General features: G+C 41.3%; 1 long non-coding RNA gene across 26 annotated transcripts; it reads right to left on the bottom strand.

Moving 5' to 3' along the window:
- Window positions 1-1237: 1237 nt before the first annotated feature.
- LOC123188685 (uncharacterized) lies at window positions 1238-9602 on the bottom strand. Of its 26 annotated transcripts, none has more exons than XR_006495077.1 (12): window positions 9250-9599; window positions 8728-9137; window positions 8429-8610; window positions 7882-7952; window positions 7363-7634; window positions 7118-7216; window positions 5225-6799; window positions 4344-4447; window positions 3129-3232; window positions 2817-2869; window positions 1873-2047; window positions 1238-1338 (listed from the first exon to the last, which is right to left on the bottom strand). It is a non-coding gene; the product is annotated as an uncharacterized lncRNA (long non-coding RNA). The 26 variants fall into 26 exon arrangements; XR_006495087.1 differs by lacking the exon at window positions 1238-1338 and having other exon boundaries at window positions 1623-2869; window positions 5225-5332; window positions 5848-5950; window positions 6070-6799; window positions 9250-9598; XR_006495072.1 differs by having other exon boundaries at window positions 1873-2869; window positions 9250-9602.
- Window positions 9603-18700: the final 9098 nt, after the last annotated feature.

Here is an 18700-nt window from a genome sequence, read left to right as displayed (position 1 = left end):
CTATTGACTACTTCAGTTTGTCCATCAGTTTGGGGGTGACAAATAGTACTAAAAAGCAGTTTAGTTCCCAACCTAGCCCATAAACATCTCCAAAAGTGGCTAAAAAATTTAGTATCACGATCTGAAACAATGGTATTTGGCACACCATGTAAGGGAATAATTTCACGAAATAACAAATCAGCAACATTAATAGCACCATCGCTTTTATGACATGGTATAAAGTGTGTCATTTTCGAGAACATGTCCACGACAACAAATATGCTATCCCTCCTCTTCTTTGTTCGAGGTAAACCTAAAACAAAGTCCATGGATATATCCTCCCAAGGAACACTAGGTACAGGCAAAGGCATATATAAATCATAAGGATTGAGTCGTGACTTAACTTTTTAACATGTAGTGCAGCGAGCAACAAAACGCTCAACATCTCATCTCATCTTTAGCCAAAAGAAATGTGTAGCAAGTATATCCTCCGTCTTCTTGACGCCAAAGTGTCCCATTAATCCTCCTCCATGCGCCTCCTGCAACAACAAAAGACGAATGAAGCTAGCTGGAATGCATAGCTTGTTAGCACGAAACACAAATTCATTGTTAAGAACGAACTTGTTCCAAGTTCTTCCTTCCTTACAATTCTGCAATACATCTTTAAATTCAGCATCATGCACATATTGCTCTTTGATGGTCTCCAAACCAAATATTTTAAAGTCAAGTTATGAAAGCATAGTATAACAACGAGACAATGCATCAGCAATAACATTTTCTTTACTCTTCTTGTGTTTAATGACATAAGGGAAAGTCTTAATGAATTCAACCCATTTAGCATGTCTACGGTTCAGTTTTGCTTGACTTTTAATGTGTTTCAAAGATTCATGATCAGAATGTATAACAAATTCCTTGGACCATAAATAATGTTAACATGTTTCTAAGATCCGAACAAGAGCATATAATTCTTTATCATAAATAGAATAGTTCAGACTAGACCCACTCGATTTTTCAGAAAAGTATGCAACAGGTTTGTCATCTTGTAATAACACCTCCTAATCCAATTACACTAGCATCACATTCAAGCTCAAAAGTCTTATTAAAATCAGGAAGTTGGAATAAAAGAGCATGTGTCAACTTATCTTTCAATACCGTGAATGCTTCTTCCTGTGCGATACCCCAAACAAAAGGCATGTCCTTCTTTGTAAGCTCGTTGAGAGGTGCAGCAATGGTGCTGAAATCTCTCACAAAACACCTATAGAAACCAGCGAGGCCAAAAAAACTCCTCACTTGTGTGACCGTTTTGAGCTGCCGCCAACTCTCAATAGCTTCAATTCTGACTTTATCAACTTCAATTCCCTGTGGAGTAACAACATAGCCAAGAAAATATACTCGTTCAATGCAAAAGGTGCACTTTTCAAGGTTACCAAACAAACATGCATCACGTAGAGCAATAAAAACAGCACGTAAATGTTTCAAATGTTCCTCCATAGATTTGCTATAAATCAATATGTCATCATATACTACCATAAATCATCCAATAAAAGCACGTAAAACTTCGTCATTAATCTCATTAAAGTACTAGGTGCATTAGTTAACCCAAAAGGTATGACTAACCACTCATATAAACCAAACTTAGTTTTAAATACAGTTTTTCATTCATCTCCCAATTTCATACAAATTTGATGGTATCCACTACGCAAATCAACTTTGAAGAATATTATAGAGCCACTCAATTCATGAAGCATTTCATCTAGCCTAGGAATAGGATGATGATAACAAATAGTAATATTGTTAATGCCTCTAAAATCAACGCACGTACACAACGTATCATCCTTTTTGGCACTAAAATGATAGGAACGGCACAAGAATTAAGGGATTCACGTATATAACCTTTGTCGAGCAGTTCATGTACTTAACGCATAATCTACTTTGTCTCCTAGGAATTGGTACGGTATGGTGCACGGTTGGGTAATGGTGCACCAGGAATTAAGTCAATTTGATGCTCAATCCCACGAGTAGGTGGTAATCCCGATGGCACGTCTTGTGGAAAGACGTCAGCGAACTCCTGAAAAATGTACGTCCTCAAATAAAAATAATGCCTCTTTGCACACAAAAGCATTGCAAACAGATTTGCTAAAATCTAAATCATCAATATCAGATTTGGTGGCAAGTAAACATGCACTTTTCAATTTAATTTCAAAAGCAACACTAGATGGTTTATTATTAGGCTGCATTTACTGCTCAAACTAGTGGTTGGGGCGCCCCTCGGGCAGTGGCGAAGCTTGGGCTGAAATCTAGGGGGGGCAATGGGCTGGGGGGGGCAAACAATATGTATTTTGGGCTGATTTTGCTTGAGATATGGGCCAAATACTAAGGGGTATTTCAGAAAAAATTCATGGGCTGGGGGGGCAACGGCCCAGGTTGGCCCCTGAGAAGCTCCGCCACTGCCCTCGGGGGCGCCTCCTGAGAGGAAACTCGGCGGTGCCAGTTAGGTAAGCGTCCTTTTCACTTTCTTGTATGCACTATGTGATGTTATTTCATCAGTCAGAGTACGACATATATGAAGCACTGGTACATGCAAGTCCGTAGTACTGTTGTGGTTTAGTACAACGAATGATGTAAAACTGAAAAATACTTAGTATCGTATGAAGGCACTTGGGTAAAAGGAAACAATACAAGTACAAAGTAGTGACTTCCCTGCTTGCCACCTTTTCTGAACTCCCAATGACCACATATTTCAAACTAAAATTTCTTATCAAGTAAAGGAACTTCATGGCAAGCTAGCAACAACTCAATCCAAAAGGGAGAACTGAAGCAAACAAAAATAGATGCACCTTCCTTTTCCCAACCAGGCCACCACAAAATCCAATCAAATGCACAGCCCCACCTAGAGACCAAAGAAAAGGATGATGTGGAGAGAGAGACTAGTGCACGATGGATGAAGAGGCTAAGCTCTTTGTAAAGTTCAGCTAGCAAAAGCATGTTCACTACGGAGCACAAATAAGAACACCGTCATGCTGTCATGTTTCAAAATTGACACTAACATATATCATAAAAGAATGATAAGCTCATGAAACTCAAGTAGTATTCATTAATCCAGGTAGTTAATTATATTGCACAACGTTTTAGCATTTAAGTGGCATTACCTTCACAAAAATGAGACAGAACAACTTCAAAAACAGGTCCAGTACACATGGATTAGCCAAATTCGGATTTTCAAAATGATGTTGTATCCCTGGTACTCTCTAACCTGCCAAAGAAATGACAAGTATTTAGAGGGCACAAATGAAGGAAAGAAAAATATATTATGTACTTGTTTCCCTCCTCCAAACAGGTGTTCGCCCTTCATTTAACTTCTATCAAGAGATCAAATTATGACCATAATAATAGATGACAGACCTAAAAAAAATGTTCTCAAATTTGATGAGAGAAAAAGAGGCCTGGGATCTTTTATAGAACGTTTGATCTACCTCTAGATGCTAGGATGATGGCAATGACGAAAGGGACATGTATGCCGGCACTGTCGGCAAAATCGGTGTAATGATTAAAAATATACGCACTTCATATAGTACAACAAAGAAAAGGAAAACCTGAATGATCCAACAACTATTGACTATTTGACTTCATGTACAGAAGAAATGTAGATTTTAACAGAAATAGTGTGAAGAAACAACAATATGAATGATGGATCTCATGTAAGGTATAACTATCATCTCATAAGCACAATGTAAAATTAAACTCAAGCAACAACTATCCAGAAGACACAAGTGATCCAACTCGTGGACAGAGCATGATAATTTAAGAGAACTTCAACATAGTGATATAATCTAGTAATTATCTCTACTAGCTATTTACGGATGTCACACATCAAATGGGAAAATAATTCAGTTAACCTCCGCAGATACCTTGTAGGCACTCGTTGAAACGACTAAAAGAGAACTGACAATGAGTAGAATTCAAAACCAACATGAAGCAAGTCATGTCTGCTAATATCATTTCAAACAACTTGATTAACTTAATACTAGTTTGACCCATGGTAAGTTCTCAGGAAAACTAACTTACCCAGTACAACTTTCATCATCGTAGTTCATCACAGAAAATTTTGCAAAGCAATTAACCAATTAAGAGTAACCAGTTATAAATGTTGGGAAATACAATGAAGACATAATCCCACCAGAATCGGAAAACAAACCAATATGCTAGTGCATACTTGTAACTACAGCCATAACTTTCAGAAGTTAGGTTACTCAGCGTGCGGCGCACACATTGATCAATAAAACAAATACACAAACTTATCGTTACAACCATTATTCACTGACTGGATGCACGCATTCACTACATGCATGATATAATGGACTCACAGGGTTAAGTGACTCTGCTCTGCCAAGATCCACATACACTGCAAATCCCAAAAGGCCTATCAGACTATCACCAATATGTGTGAATATTTGGGTGCTGCCGAGACCTGCACCGCGATCCAAATTCAGACAATTGAACGCCATCATACAGCGACACGACCAAATGGTACAACAGACAAATGAACGCCACCATAGCACCATATTAGAAAAACAAATGAGCATATGTCAAGTATTGTTGAACTTAATCGTCCCTCCTAGTCCTTTTTCTCTACTTGTCGACATGCTTTTTTTAGCGTATCTACTTGCCAACATGTTTAGTCTACTTGTTGGAAAACATGCACCTTGAGCATGATTAGCATTTTTATTAGGTTTTGCTGGAGCCATTTGCACGATAATGAGCCACGTGCATTAGATGATATCAAGTAATGTACATGGTTGATCATACAAGAGAGAATTGTGATGCACTTCCACTATTCCTTGGCTTATAACCACCACGCGTAAGTCGAAAGAAAAAGAAGAGCACCAGATCACCTTAATAAAAATTGCCGTATGCATATAATGGACGTATTGATAAACGTAGGTTACAATCCATAAATACATATTATGAAACCAACATCTATGTTCTTCTGGGCAACCTAATAAGTATACAAATCAGTGAATGTACGTATGTTCCATTAAATTAAAGGTCAGTTTGGGTTTTGAATGCAAGTGCTGATAGAAGATAATTCCGGGTATCCCAACAACCCATTGTTTCCTTTGGCATCATCACCAAATCCGGCAAGGAGGTAGGCACTAAGAAACCAAACTGATTACGTTAGTAACCCCTTCGTCCAACAGAAGAACAACTTAGGAAAAATAAGAAGAGGCGGACAGATTTTCCTGACCAGCAGTGAATGGGTCAGCCATGGCTCAGGCTCCCAATCGCGTAGAAGATCAGGGGAAAAAGCAGATCCCCTCCGACCAGTTTTTATCAGTAAAAGAGGAGGCGGCTCCTGAGAAGAAACAAAAATATATAATATAGCAGTTAACACAAAATCCAATGTCAGAGTAAGCAATATAGTATACACTAACAGTCTGAAACATGCCTTATGGTAGCTTGTAAGAGCGGGGATATGTGAGCATACACCGCGCCATTCAATTTTGTTACCGAAATCATTACAAGAAAATATGCAGATTTTTAAAACATGTAAAAAGAGAGGACAACTGTTATTGTGAGATGCACTACTCAAAGTAAGGTTACAGTTTTCTGTCAGTCTTCAGTGGGTATATTATTGCTCTTGAGTGAGATAGCAGAATTTTTTTAGCCTGAGAAATCATTGCTCATTATTATTTGTACTTAGATCCATGGGTGGTATGGTACAAGATACATTCGGCTGTAACCTTGATACCATATTAAGTACAGTAATGGTCATAAATAACACTGCAAATAACCATCCAGTAATTGAAATAGTAGTGTAATCAAATTCATATGTCTCCCAACCATTGAAGGAATTTGAAGTACTTATACCTATAAATTGAAGCAGATAATTGCAGCAAATCCTAGATTATATCCTACAGATTGCTCTTAGCTGGGCACATGCCTGTTAGTGCAGATTGCACAATGGCTGAACCTAACAAACCATGTTACATCTCCAATACAGTCAGTGACCATGCATCATAAGCCTTCAAACAGCTACAGAAAAAGAGACGTGCGAAAGAAGAGAAAGAAAAGAGACGCGGTCAACTATACTCGAGCTCCAGACGGATCGCCTCTCTCCGTCACCACGCACGAGGGATGAGGACGACGGCGGCGACACCACGGACTGCTCGGCCTCCTGGTCCGTCTCTCCGACGCCAGGGTGTCCAATTTTTGGTAGCATCATTGAGAAGCAACAATCAAATATTGCGTATACTCTCGAAGCCGAGGGACTACTGAAGTGAAAATTCAGCAGATTAAGCTTCATGTTCAGATCCTTTTATAGTTTCTAAACCTTTAATCTGTGTGGTCATCTTTTTCATTACCAGAACAGAGGAATTATAACAAAATAAAGGGTAGAACTAACCTAAGGTTTTATTGCCACTAATCCTTCTATAGTTTTTCAATGGTTCAGTTATCATGATTTGATGGCTAGTCTTGTAGAAAGGAGTAAAGTTCGTATAGAAATCTTAAGAACACAATAACTAAACTGAAGTATAACCTTCTGAATCCTTTAAGACGTGATTTCATATTAACAAGTGCAACAAGATAAAACAACAAAACACACCTCCGCAACGGAAAGGCACATCGAACGAAGTGAAGACGAACAGGACAGACGATTGACGAACGATGACAAACTGCGTGCTCACTTCACACCGACCCGGGGAAACATAACATATATGGGCACAAAGAGGAGAGAAAATACAACCGATGCAAAGGAGAGGGAGGTGAACTCACAATTCCTCCTCGGCTAGTTTCATCGACAATGCTCTGGCTTCACCATCTATCCGAAAGTGAAATTAACATATTAGAGTAACAATAAAAAGAAGTGCTACCAAGAACGTACAAAATAGAGGTAAAAGCGCTAGGGAATCTCTGACAGGCGCTTGTTGCAAGCATACAAAAATGGAAAAGAAGGATCCAAAATTATGATTCAAATCATTGGCAGTTTCATTGGCATCTATGAACCAAATACTACAGAAAATACATGATATGCATATAACATGTAATCTTTCTCATGTTAGCATATAATATATCAAAATGTGTGGTCAATCAGTAAGATAATCAGGGTTTTATAGCAGGTTAGTTTATGAATACTCACCTCACAATGTCACCACTCCTTGTTCATCTAGAAATAACACTATGGGTAAACTGAAGCAGCCCTTCACATTTCACCAAAATATTCTAGCTTTCAAAAGTTCTGCATAGTAACAGAAGATAGGAAACAACTACTGAGATGGCCTTAAAATCACAAAGAATCGAGAGGAAGAACACAAATGGAGTTCATAGTCCAAGAAAAGGCTGGGTATTATGTTTAGATATGATGTCTGGGTCATGTGCACCTACCCGTCTGCCAAAATGAACTCCTCGACGCGGAAACAGCCTAGCCCCTAACGATTTGGGACATGCAACTTCGTCCTCTCTGCGAAGAAGAGGTCCACGCTGTCACCGTATAGACACAAGCACCATCCTGGTCTCCCTCTCCTTGAGCGCCTCATTCTCCACCTTGCTGTCGGTGGATGCGGTGGCATGAGCCAGCGCACCTGGTACACCTCATTGGTATTAGCCCTTGAAAGGAACTAACTTAGGTTCGACCACGCAGAGCCCACCGTCTGCACCTGGTAGCACAATAGATGTTTTAAACCTCCATCTATTCAGAGAAATAGAAAAGTAGATGGAAGAGGAGATAATTTTGGAAACGCTATGGCATAAATAAGTGCAGAAATAGTGCCAACAGTTATAAACGAATAAAAGCATCAAACCATGTAAATTAGTAAATATACTTGTGGTTTGCAAGTATTCGTAAATAATTTCCTGCAGGTTTCGTTAATAAATTATTAACCTGAAATAGTATCCGAGTGCTACCTTAGAGGACACATCAACAATGGTTTACTTCTTTCTGTTAGGAATCACCAAACCAGCCTTATGTGTGCATCCTGTTATGCCAATACATACTTGAGCTCCATGATTTCAATATGTTACTAATATTATAAAAAAGAAATACATATGATGGGAAAAATAAATTTTAGTCTGTAATACATAGTTCCCCAGAAAAGCTCATGGTGAGGCTTGATTCTTAAATCATTTCTCAAACAGCAAATCAGCTATGGTCCCATTCAATTATGCATGTATTATCCATATTTACATACATTCAAACTCTAGTAGAATCAAAGGGACGATGCAAAAATAGAATAACTGAGAGTACGACACTCAGAACTATGATGGTGCAATTTGAAGCAAATGTGCAGGGATACAATGGAGGAACTAATAATCTGGAAAGGAGAAATGGTTTGTGAACAGCAAGTAAATAAGCCCAGAATAATCATTAGTTCACACCTGGTTAACAAACCAAATTGTGAAGCCCTACATCCCCGACCTAAATTTGGTCTACCACAAGTACATAAACAATCACCTGAAGGCGGATGAGCAACTTGGTGGTAGTCTTGTCCCTGGATTCCTCGGCGGCGGTGAGTGTCGAGGTGGTCAGGAAGAACTTATTCCGCAGGAGCATATAGGAGACCGCCGGCAACGATGGGACATTGTTGAGGTCGCCGCACCTAGGATTCTCAGCACATACCTGAAAAGATAACAACACTGCACAAACAAACAAAAAGGCGTTCAGGAAAACAGTAAGAATTTGAGCTATAAGTAGATTTGGAGATCATCCCAAACAAAAATCTGAAACAGCACCAAATCTGAACCAGAACTTACTCTGCATGAGTTCTAAATCTGAGAAAATTATGTGATGGATGTCTCGAACAATCCAGCACAATTATATTTCCCCTGCAATTTATCCATATATAGCTTGCATAGCAAATCACACAACACAGACGTATTTGAGAAACAAATCACTGAGTTCCACAGTGGCCTTGTTGGATTTCAACAATAACCTACATAAGCAAGGATGAAAAAATTGCAGACTAACTGAAAGCAGAGGAGGAGTAGAGTGAGTACCTGCAAGAGAGTGATGGAGAAATACGCAGAGGTGTCGAGGCCGAGAGGTGGGAGTGGAGGAAGCGGAGCATGACCAACGAGTACACGCCAAGAAGAAGGCCAGGGATGGAGGCAACATAGCGTCTCCACATCCTCACATCTTGCTTCCGTCCCTTATTTCTCATCATCTTCTCTCTCATGGTAGGGAACCCAATTAGTCCTCGGTTCCATGGCTCTAGCTTTAGGGAAGATGAAACAGAGTAGAAGAGAGATGAAGAGATGGGGGTGAGCGTTGTGTACCTGTAGACCAGACGGAGATGCCAAGGAGGTGGAGCGCTGCGGCCCGCATGGTGAGGGCGAGGAAGACGGCGGCGGCGACGTGAGCGGCTCTACCTCCTCCTTCATCCCTGCGGCCCTCCTGATCTTCCTCCTCTGTCCGGTCACCGCGCACAGAGAGCAGCATGGGCGGGGGAGAAGGAGACCGGGGTGAGGAACCGATGAGGTGGGGCTTGAGGGGCGCCCCTGACGGCATGGAGGAGGGAGAGGTGGAGGGAAGCAGCAGGAGCAGAGGGAACTGGGAGGGCGGCGGCGGCAGCAGGGATGCGGACGGGAATGGGCTAGGGTTTTTCTTGCGACCACAAAACGAGCAGGGAAAAACCATAAAACGAAACGAGAAAATCAGCCCAGTCCCTTATGCGACGTCGCCATAGGACACTCCTTGCGCGATTCTTAAAGGGTTTTATTCTTTTGCTACAATTTGATTTTTATTTTTTTTCTTCTGTTTTGCCTTATTAGCTCTATTAATATCATCTTTTAAAATGGAATCAGGAGTCATAGGAAGCAAAGTAATATTTATATCCTTATGAACAAGACTATACTGATTGTTTCTATCATAGTGTACAGAATTTTCATCAAATTGTCATGGTTTACTAAGTAATAAGGAACATGCTTGCCTAGGTACCACATCACAATCAACATAATCAGCATATGTAGAGATACTAAAATACACACGAACAGTACGTGTTACCTTAACCTTGCCACTGTTGTTGAACCATTGGATGTAATAAGGATGTGGATGTGGTCTTGTGGTGAGAGATAGCTTCTCCACCATCTCCATGCTAGCCAAGTTATTGCAGCTCCCTCCATCTATGATGATACAAACATAACGTTCCTTCACAACTCCCTTTGTATGGAACAAATTATGCCTCTGATTTTGCTCAGTTTGTGTAACCTGCACACTCAAAACACGTTGAGTAACTAAACATTCATACCTGTCAGCATCTTCAGCAGCCATATATTGCGTCTCATGATCAGAATCCCCTCCACCGTGTTCTTCATGTGTAATAAGAGCCAAAGTCTCCTCATCATAGTCACTAGCGGACTCATACCCACCATCCTCAGTAGCAATCATCACACGCTGAGATTGGCATTCTCTCGCAAAATGTCCTCTTCCCTTACAACAACGACAAATAATATCACTTGTGTGCCCTGTTGATGCCATGGAAGAAGAAGAGCTCTGCGCAGTCCCGGCAGGTCTGCTTTTGGCAGATAGTGGTGGTTGTGTCTGCTTTCTTGTATCACGGCTGGAGGTGGCACCTGATGGAGGTGCTGGTGGAGTGGAAGTAGAAGATGCACGTGGTGTCCATGATGAAGATCGACCTGTAGAAAAGTTAGTTCGCGCCAATGCCTGTCGATCCTGCACTTCACATTCAGCTTTACAAGCAAGATGAAATAAACGAGTGATATTAGTATACTCCTTATACTCTAGAATGGTCTGAATCTCTCTATTTGACCCACCCATAAAACATGCAAGCATAGCTTTATTCTCCTCAACAATACCACATCTAATCATGCCAGTTTGTAACTCCTGATAATATTCTTCTATAGAAATTTTTCCTTGTCTTAAGCGCTGCAATTTTTGAAGTAATTCACATTGATAATATGGTGGAACCCAACGAGTACGCATAGCAGTTTTCAAAGCAGCCCAACTAGCTGGAATAGGATATAATCTACAATGTTCAGACCACCAAACACATGCAAAGCTAGTGAAAGCACAAACAGCAGCAGGAATACGTCTCTTCTCAGGATATTGTAAACATGTAAATTGTTGTTCAGTTTCTAACTCCCAAGTAAGATATATATCAGGAACATATCTACCCTCAAATGGTGGAATATTCAATTTTAGTTTAATTAGGAAGATGGTCATGTACCTCAGGTGGTGGTGCAGCCCTAACTTTGCGATGATATGCATGAGGACGACCTGGTGGTGGTGGTGCTGGTGGTTGCACGTAGTTCTGATTTTGATCAACCTCATCCTCGTAATGGTCCTCCACCTCTGCAGTAGCAGCAGGAGCGACAGAAGCACCAATAGTAGGTACAACAGCACCAGAAGTTGTGCTCGTCCCACTTGATTTGGAAGACGATGTTGTTGTTGTTGTAGAGGTGCGACAGGTGCAGCGAGCGGTGGAAGACGCGCGAGCAATTCATTAAACTTGTTATCGAGCTTTCTTTCGAACGCCTTCTCAATGCCATCTATCTTCTCCATGGCCTCTTCAAATCTGTTTAGCACATCTTCCACCTGTCCACTCATCATTTGCTGAAACTTATCATGTAACTCTTTGTTTGTCATGTTCTTCCAGTCAATCGCGTCGGTTTGTGATCCTGCCATGGTTAGCAGCAATAGAAACACACAAGAATATGATCCTACAGACTACTAGAAAATGGCGGTGGTGGAGTGTCACAAATCCGTCAAGCAAATCTCAAATTCTTACCAGTTCTTACCCAGCAGCAGGCGGTGATCGGCAACCGTTGTAGTCAAACTCTCAAAGCTTGGATAGAGTGATTACCAGGGAGAGTCAAACGCACGACGTAGATGTATGTGGAGCTGGGAAGGCTTATAATATGGTAGCAAAAGGGGTCAGCAATAATCAAGTCAGATATGCAAAGTGGAATAAACACTCAACGACGATATTGTGCTGGTCCTAGGCTAGACCGTACTAGAGACGCGAGCCTAGAACACTAACAAAATCACGGCGCTGCACGTAAACAAGGGAGGAGCACACTCTGGAAAAAAATTCACTTTTTTTGCACTTTTTTCTCTCTTTTTTTTGCTCCACAACAAATTTTTTCCAAAAAGTCTACAAATGGTCTAAAAACTGACTAGCCAGAATTTTCCAGACTTAGTTTTTTTTTAGTTTGGAACTATTTTTCTTTTGCGGATGGCTCGGAAGTTGGGGAATCCTACTCTGTCATGACTCGGAGTATCGCGTGCTCTGGAAATCGAAAACAAAGCAACAATTACTGGACTCGGACTAGGACTGGTGGCGGAGATGAAACTGGTGGAATCTCGGACTGGCGGCGGCGATGAATCTAGTGGAAATCGGACTGGTGGCGGATATATGTTGCAGGTGGACTCGGATTGGCGTGATGGCGGCGAATATGTGCTGGCGTATATGGACTCGGATTGGTGGTGAATATGTGGTGGTGAATATGGCAACGACGATGAAGTTGGTGTGGTGGTGGTATATGGCAGCAGCGATGATGATGATGCGGTGGTGATATATGGCAGCGGCGACGTGACAACCTGTGAACAGAACTCGAAACTCTAAAGGACTAGACGCTAAGACCAGCAACTTGACATGACGATGCAACCGCAAATTCAACAAAGCAAATACAGAAAAGATTATGCAAAGGCTCAGATTGGTTCGGACAGGATGAACTAACCCTAATTTTTTTTGGCTTTTTCGTGGACTATAGGTATGAAGAACAGACTCGATCTAAACTACGAAAAGCTGTAAAATCTCACCGAGCAACCTGGAACTCTGATACCACTTGATAGAGGCAAAGGTGTCCCATATTTCGATGAGATGGTGGCTATCGTTTTGGAGGAAGTCGACTTTCACGATCCGACTACGAACGTGCGAGGACGTCGCGCCTTAGCAATCGCTAAACCAACTCCGAGATGTTATTGACCACGTCGGAGCATGATCAACCTGACCCCGAAGGTCTGTTTCCTGCAGACAAACGAAGAACAAGCAAGAAACTGAGATTGCAATCTGGGTATTGCGAATATAAGATGAAAGCTTTATTGATCAAGGTGGGGTTCTGTGACGCCTTTGTCTGGTCATTGAACACAAATGAAGTACGTGAAGTTGCAGCCATGGCGAACTTTAATCTAAACAAAATCCAAAGTCTAAACGATGCCCTAAGGGTTGTATATATGGAGGAGAGAGGGGGAATTTCGTAGCCCTTGGTGGAGGGGTCCGAAACCAACCCTAACTCTTGTTTCCCCACACATACAGACTCTAAAAATAGCCTATACTTAAGTACTTCGAAAATACATGGGCCTGGCCCAATAATAAGGTGACGTAGCACCTAAAATAGCCTCTGAATGAAATTTATGAAGTGGCATCTTGTATATTTCGTCCAAGGCTTCATGCACTCCTTATGGTGGCTTCAAAGTCCTGAAATCATCACTTGTAACTCGGTTCTTGATCCCCTTGCCCATGCCATCATCTCCATGCTTGAACTTGTTCCAAGGTTCATCTTTCTTGTCCAAGCTATGCCCTTCATTTGTAAGCAAAACAAATATATCCAATTTAGGCAGCATCATATTCTCATGAACATTACAATCCTTACCAAGAAACGAAAGTACCTGATAATTCAATTAGCGTGCGTGAGCTCTAGTAATTGGTCCAGTATGTATAGTAGTAGGGGCTGTGGGTGTAACAATGGTATTGATGTCCTCATCAAAAGGGGTTGTCAATCCCTTCACAATTATTTGCAAAGTGAGATCTGATATAGATGGATACACGGTAAAGTAATGTTTTTGGTATTTTTGGTTTATGGAACGGAAAGTAAAAGATTGCAAAAAAGTAAATAAGAAACTAAAAGTGTAGATCAGAAACTTATATGATGGAAAATAGACCCGGGGCCATAGGTTTCACTAGAGGCTTCTCTCAAGATATAAATTATTAAGGTGGATGAACAAATTATTTCCGACCAATTGGTAGAAAAGTGCAAAGTTATGACGATATCTACGGCAATGATCTATACTCCTAATCTCTACTCTTAATATCTGAGTTGGTGAATAACATCCATGGTTTATTTTCGCTGGGTTTTTTCGTCACCTCCCCCACCCCACCCCATCCCACGCAGCCCCATCGATCCCATCTATCGTTTCCGCCGCCGCCGCCGCGAAAAAACTCCATCGATCCCCATCCTTCCTTGCCCACTCCCATCGATCATTGCCACCGCCGCCGCCGCCGTCCGAGGGGGAGACGTCGCCGCTGCCGCTGCAAGGTATGGCGGTTTGAATCCCGCCCCGCCTCTGCAAGGCAGGGCGGTTTCAATACCGCCGTCGCCAAACTCTGGGAAGAACCACCGCCAAGTCTCCAGGGCAGGGCAGTTTCAAACCATGTCGACGAACTCCGACATGCGTCATCCGGTTTTAATGGACAGGTTCTAGCAAAAAATGCCCCGCTACATGGAAACCGAGTGGGAAGGGTGTGTTGTAGGGTGGAGTTCTTATGTTGGAACAATGTGTTGGAGATAACATGGCGAATAGTCCGTACAACTACATTTCTTCCCCACATATGAGTTTGATTTGGGGGAGTGTAACGCCCTCGATGCGGCTATATCTCCCACGTGTCGAAGCACGACTTAGAGGCATAACCGCATTGAAAGTAATGTCGCAAGTGAGGTAATCTTCACAAAACCCATGTAATACATAAAGGAAAGAGATACATAGTTGGCTTACAATCGCCACTTCACACAATACATAAATAAAGCATTATATCATCCAGATACAAACAAGGTCCGACTACGGAACCAAAATAAAAGAAGACTACCCCGAATGCTACGCAGATCCCCGATCGACCCCAACTGGGCTCCACTACTGATCAACTAGAACGAAACAAAACAAAGGACAAGATCTTCATCGAGCTTCTCCTGAGCTTGGTTGCGTCACCTGCTTGGTAACATCAGCACCTGCAAACTGGTTTTGAAAGTATCTGTGAGCCACGGGGACTCAGCAATCTCACACCCTCGCGATCAAGACTATTTAAGCTTATGGGTAAGGTAAAGGTATGAGGTGGAGCTGCAGCAAGCGACTAGCATATATGGTGGCTAACATACGCAAATGAGAGCGAGAAGAGAAGGCAAAGCACATCGAGAAAGTATGATCAAGAAGTGATCCTAAAGCAACCTACGTCAAGCATAACTCCAACACCGTGTTCACTTCTCGGACTCCGCCGGAAAGAGACCATCACGGTTACACACGCGGTTGATGCATTTTAATTGAGTTAAGTTCAAGTTATCTACAACCGGACATTAACAAATTCCCATCTGCCCATAACCGCGGGCACGACTTTTGAAAGTTCAAATCCCTACAGGGGTGTCCCAACTTAGCCCATCACAAGCTCTCACGGTCAACGAAGGAATAGACCTCCTCCCGAGACATTCCGATCAGACTCGGTATCCCGGTTCTACAACACATCCTCGACAATGGTAAAACAAGTCCAGCAACACCGCCCGAATGTGCCGACAAATCCCGATAGGAGCTGCACATATCTCGTTCTCAGGGCACACTCAGATGAGCAGTCCGTACAACTAAAACCAGCCCTCGAGTTTCCCCGAGGTGGCACTGCAAGGGGCTCTAGTTTGGACCAACACTCAGAGGAGCACTGGCCCGGGGGGGTTAAAATAATGATGACCCTCAGGAGCGCGACTCCCAAGGGAAAAAAGGCTAGGTGGCAAATGGTAAAACCAAAGTTGGGCATTGCTGGAGGAGTTTTATTCAAAGAGAACTGTCAAGGGGTTCCCATTATAACCCAACCGCGTAAGGAACGCAAAATCCGGGAACATAACACCGATATGACGGAAACTAGGGCGGCAAGAGTGGAACAAAACACTAGGCATAATGCCTAGCCTTCCACCCTTTACCAAGTATATATATGCATTAATTTAATAAGATATATTGTGATATCCCAACATATAAACATGTTCCAACAAGGAACAACATAGCCATGTTCCAACAAGGAACAAACTTCAAACTTCACCTGCAACTAACAACGCTATAAGAGGGGCTGAGCAAAGTGGTAACATAGCCAATCAACGGTTTGCTAGGACAAGGTGGGTTAGAGGCTTGGTTCAACAATATAGGAGGCATGATAAGCAAGTGGTAGGTATCGCAGCATAGGCATAGCAAAAGAGCGAGCATCTAGCAAGCAAAGATAGAAGTGATTTCGAGGGTATGGTCATCTTGCATGAGATCCCGCACGGAAGAAGAACGAGTCCATGAAGAAGACAAACGGACGTAGACGAACGGGTTCTCACAATCACGACATAATCGGAACCAATCCGAAGAAGCAACACTGGAAAGAAAGCAAACAATATAGTAAACAACCACGACATGAACATGGCATGATGCACAATCAAGTATGATGCATGTCCGTTTTAATGAAGCATGGCATGGCAAAATGCACAAACAAAACTACAAATTAAGTGGAGCTCAATATGCAACGAGTTGCATATTGACGAAACACCACATGACTTATTTAGTTCTCTCCCGTTTAAACTACTCAACAAAATTAAATGTTGTTTAAACATGGCAAGAGGTGGAGCATAAGTAAACTAAACATTTAGGCAAGTTTTAAATGAGGCCGGAAATAACCAACAACAATTCTGGTAAATCCCCATATGCATTTAGCAAATTAATGCAAACAACAATTTAAACCATCTTAATGTTGTTAACATGATGCGGAGGACATGTTATAAAGAGAAATCACCACGTGAATTCCCTCGGTTTAAATGGATCAAAGGTCCATGCCATTTATTTAGTTGAGTTAAGAAAAGAAATGACATGATGGCATGATGACATGATGCAATGCACATGATGCAAAGATGAAATGCAACGGACCAAACAAATCACACGACGAAACCCGGAAACCCTGGAAGGCAACTGAAGCTCCAGACTTGGGGCGTTACAGGGAGCCTAGACGGTTGAATTTGGGGAGTCTGTTGGGCACCCATTTGAACATGGCCGAACGTATGAGGGAGAAATGAGCTTCAACTTGTTTAATATTGTACAAAAAATATTTGCTGCTAATAATGAGACAAGTTATTATTTGTAAATGCAATATTCTTTCTTGTATACATAATTATAGATTGAACGAAATATAAGCCAAAGTTGAATCTCAAGCCTTAATTTACACTAAAAAATAATATAGGTTTAATATATGTGTAGAATAGGATATTTTCCTTTAGAATCTACTAGATGAGGTGGTTGTTATCAACATCCTTGTGAAAGTTCGCATGATCTTAGCACGAACCAACTCACAATGCTATCTCGAGCAATACTTTATTCACTTGAGTATCTTTTCTTAGGAAAACACTAGGTTAAAAGCCTACTGCAAAAAATTAGATGCAAAATTATTATAATTTCCATTTATGATCATGAACGATCTTACCGAATGACTATTCTCATGGCCTTCAAAGAAGAGATATACTAGACGTTGAGTGCAGTTGGAGGCACCTTAGTCCTTCTGAGCCAAGAAAATAGATGGGGCATGTCCAAGCTATGAATAGTCGATGGGAAAATGTTAAAATATTTTATGTTGCCATGGTTCTTAATGGTTAGGTATGTGTCGCAACCTGTATGGTTTCAAGTGCCTAATTTCATGTGTAATGGTTTGCCAGGGAATTGCAAAATGCAATCAAGTGTCTGGTTGTAGAATCGTGGAATAAGGGAACAAAATCCTGCATGTGTTCTCTTTAATTAATAGAAAATAAAAATAGATATGCTTTCATAGGATGATTGGTCTTAAGCATAAAAATGCATCCATGTGCCACCTATCATTTGTAATGCACAATAACGAGTTCTATGTTTTTGTACCACTTCCTTTGTTTCTACGTTAGATCTGATAGTATATGTTAGTGAATTACATTTTATCAAAATAGATTACAAGTGAAGAGGATTTCAATTATTTTTTGTATGTTATTGGCTATCTTTTGTATACATGTGACATTTGATATGCAATCAGTAACAACCAATCCACAATGAATAGGAAGACATAGTAATGTTAAGAATAACCCAATATCAACAAAAGAATGTTCTTAATTTTTTTAAGGCCCGTGGCAACGCACGGGCACTCTACTAGTCATGAATATAGGCATCACGTCTGTGTCAAGTAGACCGAAACGATTTTGCATCTACTACTATTACTTCACACGTCGACCGACTCCTGCCTACATCTAGATTATTAAGTTCATAAAAACAAAGTAATGCATTAAGTAAGATGGCATGATGTAGCGGGATTAACTCAAGCAATATGATGAAAACCCCATCTTATTATCCTCGATGGCAACAATACAATATGTGTCGGTTCCCCTTCTGTCACTAGGATCGAGCACCGCAAGATTGAACCCAAAGCCAAGCACTTCTCTCATTGCAAGAAAAATCAATCTAGTTGGCCAAACCAAATCGATAGTTCGAAGAGACTTGCAAAGATATCAAATCATGCATAAAAGAATTCAAAGGAGATTCAAATAATATTCATAGATAAGCTGATCATAAATCCACAATTCATCGGATCTCGGCAAACACACCACAAAAGAGTATTACATCGTATAGATCTCCAAGAACATCGAGGAGAACATGGTATTGAGAATCAAAGAGAAAGAAGAAGCCATCTAGCTACTAGCTATGGACTCGTAGGTCTGTAGTAAACTACTCACGCTACATCGAAGAGGC

The sequence above is a fragment of the Triticum aestivum genome, chromosome 2A (assembly GCF_018294505.1).
Source record: "Triticum aestivum cultivar Chinese Spring chromosome 2A, IWGSC CS RefSeq v2.1, whole genome shotgun sequence".
Taxonomy (NCBI): domain Eukaryota; kingdom Viridiplantae; phylum Streptophyta; class Magnoliopsida; order Poales; family Poaceae; genus Triticum; species Triticum aestivum.
This window is presented reverse-complemented; position numbering and strand designations above follow the sequence as displayed.